This window comes from Triticum aestivum, chromosome 2A, assembly GCF_018294505.1.
Source record: "Triticum aestivum cultivar Chinese Spring chromosome 2A, IWGSC CS RefSeq v2.1, whole genome shotgun sequence".
Taxonomy (NCBI): domain Eukaryota; kingdom Viridiplantae; phylum Streptophyta; class Magnoliopsida; order Poales; family Poaceae; genus Triticum; species Triticum aestivum.
This window is the reverse complement of record NC_057797.1, coordinates 782,994,679-782,999,592: the sequence shown is the minus strand read 5'-3', so window position 1 is coordinate 782,999,592 and position 4,914 is coordinate 782,994,679. Positions and strand designations below refer to the sequence as shown.

The 4,914-nt window shown below is 43.3% G+C and overlaps 1 pseudogene; it reads left to right on the top strand.

Moving 5' to 3' along the window:
- LOC123038314 (disease resistance protein RGA2-like) lies at positions 1 to 2,962 on the top strand (annotated as a pseudogene).
- Positions 2,963 to 4,914: the final 1,952 nt, after the last annotated feature.

The window sequence follows — 4,914 nt, the reverse complement described above, 5'->3', positions numbered from 1 at the left end:
ATGTGGAGCGTCACGGACCTGCAATATTTGAACTTATCACGTTGTTATCGTATTGAATTTTTTTAGATAAAAGGCATACGCCCAACTTTATAAATAAAGCCATCAAACAAAGTATCACAATCAACATCTAAGCCAACACAGTAGCAGAGCAGCAAATAGAAAGGTTCGCATACATGGCTAACGAGCTAGTCATGGCACGCAGGCCAGCCCTCAAAAGACAAGATAAAAGGAAGCTGAATTAAGGCACCGTCCGATTCCGTCGCGCCAAGGAGGATGGCTACCAGAATCCCTAGATGGCCTTACTAGTCTACAATACTTAAATCTAAGTAACTGCCTTCGAGAAGGTGAAAATAGCAGTTTTATGGACCGTGACAGTGCCCTTTCACACCTGCGGCATTTGGACTTGTCTTGGAATGATAGTATTACTTATCTACCAGAAAGTTTTTGTAACCTGAGAAAGCTGCACACACTGGACCTCTCGTACTGCACAAATATTAAGACGATACCAGAAAGTATGGATAGAAATGATAGTTTGGAGACCCTATATTTAAAGGGCTGCCATCGTCTTCGTGAAGAACTTGTACCTCATCCTAGTACCAGTTTTGTATCATTACCACGTTTTAAGGTGCGCGTTGGAGATGGTGAATCGAGCAGCAATCTTGTCTGCTTAAAGGACACGAATCCTCAGAGGTTGGAAATAGTCTGGCTTGAAAATGTGAAGTCCGCAGAAGAGGCTCAGAGTATAAAGTTGATGGCAAAAAACAATCTCCAAGCATTGGAGTTGTCATGGAGCGAAGGTGCAGAGAGGTTTGTGGATGATAAAGTCTTGTTGGAGAAACTAGTGCCACCGAAAAGTTTACATAGCTTGGCGATAATGGGTTATAATGGCGTCGGCTTGCCAACATGGGTCAGCCAACAGAACAGGGTGACACTAACTGATATGGAACATGTAGAAGAGTTGAGTGCGTCGTACTCCAGTGGCATGTCGATTGCGTATTCTGTGTTGAGCATAAATAATTGCCCCAAGTTGAGGATGGGGCCGCTTCTTCCTAGAGAAGTTGGCAACTTGGAGATAAGAGGGAGTGATAATGTGCTGTCATCATGGGGAGAGTGTACAATGTCAAGCACCGGTGCTTCCTCTTCTTCTTCTTCTTCTTCTTCTTCTTCTTCTTCTTCTTCTTCAGGATTAACCACTGCAGTTGGTCTGACGGTTGAATACAGTGAGCTACCCATGCAGCAATGGAGACTGCTTCGCCACCTCTTTGGCCTCCATTTTTGAAGGATCGAGAGTTGTTCTGATCTGACAGTCTCCCCTGACATCATCCCACATCTGCCCTCTGTTACGCATCTGAAGATACATTGGGTCATGGACTTAACACGTCTCGAGAAACTTGAGATAGAAGGTTCACTAGTAGAAAACGGAGTCTTAAAACCGGTTCGTTAGGGCCTTTAGTGCCGGTTCCATAACCGGCATTTAAGGGTGGGCACTAAAGCCCCCCCCCCCTAGTACCAGTTCGGCACGAACCGGCGCTAAAGTGCCACCACGTGGCATGAGCTCGCGCCCTGGTATGGGGGACCTTTAGTACCGGTAAGTTTTTTTTGAATTTTTTTTTTAAAATTTTGGAATTTTTTTAATTTTTTTCGATTTTTAATTTTTCTGAATTATTTGATGATTTAGTCTTTAATCACCTCTCTTAACTGCTCAAGTGTGGATCACTCATTCCAAATCGCCTAACTTCCCGGCCGGTCACCCATCCTCTCACTCCCCCAGCCTAAGCATGCTTAACTTCGGAGTTCTATTCCCCCTACATTCCGAGTCTGCACTTGTTATTTTCCTGACAAATGTAAGCTGTCAATCCTATTAACCCTCAGCAGTTTAGCTTAAGCATTAGGTCACACGTTTCACCGTTTGAATTTGAAACTATTATTCTAAAAAACAGTAATTATTTAGTAACACTAATATTTCTTGAATAAATTTGACCACAGTTTGACCATAGTTTGACCAGATTTGACCAAAATTCAAAAAATTGAAATAATTATTTAGCAACACTAATATTCTTGAATAATTATGTAGTAGCATTAATACTTCTTGAATAAGTAGTTTGACCAGATTTAATCAATTTTTTTAAAAAAAACTGAAATTTGACCATATCTTTTTTTCCTTTTGGAATTTGAGGATTCTAAAAAATTGCAAACAGGCCATAGGCCGTCTCCATCGGATGTGGATTTTCATGCTGAATTTTTTGATATATTATACGTTTTTTCCGACATCGTATGCAAAAGTTATAGCCGTTTTACATTTTCCCTACAGTTTTTGCAAAACATGTCCAAATTTAAGTTTTCAAATTTTCCTAACTAGTAGATGTAGTAATATAACTACCTCTCGAAGGATTTTATTTTTTGAAGTTTTTATCATTTTCTTTTGATTTTTTCAAAACTGAAATGGCGATAAAGGGGGGGGGGAGGGGTAGAGTTTGAAAATTGCCCTATAGTGCCGGTTTGTGTCTTCAACCGGGACTATAGGTTAAGACTCTTTAGTGCCGGTTGGTGACACAAACCGGTAACCTATAGTACCGGTTTGTGTCACAAACCGTCACTAAAGAGGCTCGTGGGGCCCTGGCCTGACGCCAGCCTGCCACCACCCCTTTAGTACCGGTTCGTACTAAAGGTTCATTACGAACCGGCACTAATGCATAGCCATTCGAATCGGTACTAATGATCACATTAGTGTCGGCTCAAATATAAACCGGGGCTAAAGGGATGAACATTTGACCCTTTTTCTACTAGCGGTTGTAGAGGCATCAGGTCTTTGCCGGAGAGCATACAAAAACTCACCAAGCTCGAAAAACTTGAGATCTACGGATGTCCTGATTTGAAGAAGTGGTGCGAATCGGAGGAAAACAAGATGAAGCTCACTCACATAAAACAAGATGAATCAGTATCTATATTGACCTATGACTAGTTTTCTCTACACAAGGCTTTATTTTATTTTTCTTAATTAAAAGTGTGCTCCGTGGTGAATTATCTTCCAATTCACTAGCAAATGTGTATTTGTAATGAAGGCAAACTATATTCAGCCTATATAAAATGAAGTTCAGCATAGGAACTTTTCGTTCGACTCGGCTGTTTCTTCCTACACATAATAAACTTGTGTTACAATACTTTAAGGTGTAAGTCCAACCCATGTAAAGATGTTAAACTTGCACATCAGACTGTTAAAGTTGAAAACTGAAACGCATATGCCAAGGACATCACGTTTCTCTCACACGAAGTGAAACGCGGCAGCAACACCAGAGGCACGTATCGGCAGCCAGGTTGAACAGGGCGGGGTGGTGCGAGCAGCGAGCTTATAAGTAGCAAATGTTGAGCTGAAGCGGCGGAGAGAAGAGGGGTGATGGAAGAGGTGAGGAGGACGGGAGATGCGGAGGAGACAGGGGAAGCGGCCATGCCGAGGACTAGGGATGAGGAAGGACGATGCTGCGTCGGGCGGCCGGTAGCCTCGGCTAGGCGGCGCTATTTTGAAGCGTCCACACACAAACTCCTCTGTTTCCTCTATTTTTCCACTTGGGTTCTATGTGCATCATCTTCTCTTTCAGTAGCAAACCTGTACTTGTACCCAAGGCAAACTCCTCCGTTTCTCTGAAGTAGTTCACTGGTGTTATTTTCAGGTTTCAGCCCAACTACAAATGAACTAACCACACCCCTGTAAAGATGTAAAACTTGCAAGAAGTTCCAGTTCATGGTTTCATTAAATGGATCATGCATGAATGGTTGGACAACAGTAGGTCACAGATAACCACGTAGATGCTCAAAGTAGGCATCAGGTCCTGTAGCGCACAGAAAAAGCTAAATATTTACTTCCTTCATCCCATAATGTAAGGTAGTGTAGTGTCAAAAAAATGTCTTACATTATGGGACATGAGGAGTACTTGATATGGCCCGTCACTTAGTACTAGGTTTTTGTAGGAGTACTGCGTATAAACTGTGGTCCATTTCCTTTTGCTTTTATTTGAGAGAATCCACTTCCGATTCAAACCATGCATGATTTCGTTATCTTACAGGTGGGCACTGTCTGGTGAAGACTACTGTAACCATGTCGCTAGCTGCAGGACCGCCTGGTGTTTCTTTGAGCTTCGGTCTGGTTTGCAGTGCGAAATCCGGGTGCTATGTTTGCTAGTACTTCCTAGCTCAAGGGAAAAGGATAGAGTGTGTATTCACTACTACAGTCTACAGGGTGAAACCAGCCTATGAGTATTGAGTATGCCAGATGAAATGACGACTCAATTTTCCAGAACCTGAATGCAAACCAATGTTTTACGGAAATATTAACGTCCACACGTGTGGGCGTTAACCAACTCGCCCACACGCCTACATCATTGTCCAACGTCTTTTGCACGAATCTTGGCATAAAAAGTTGATTTTATGTGTCACGTAGGACCACTCGTGTGTGTGGCATGTGGGGGAGTTCGCCCACACGCCTGTTTTCTCTCCACGGCCAACGTTCGCCAGTCGGGGCGTGCGATGGAACTGCTGTCGCGCCCGCACGCCACGCACCACTCCTGTTACCCATCTCCCACGACTGTCATTCACCCACTCTCCCACACATAAGCTGTCATTTGCCATGTTTTTTGAAGGGTACATGGCAACTGCCCTATTTGTGATTGTAAGCATATGGCAACTCTTTTTTTACCCGAACATGTTATTGTTGCCACGTCTGTTTTGTAGCGTTACATGGCAACTGTCTAGTGTTAGTAGGTGGCAACTCCTAAAGATACCACCGTCACCCACATGCCCGTCTCCTCTCCCACACACCAAAAGCCATCAGTTGCCATGTGTTTTGCAGGATACATGGCAACTGCCCTCCCGTCTCCTCTCCCACACAATAAAAGCTATCAGTTGCCATGTGTTTTGCAG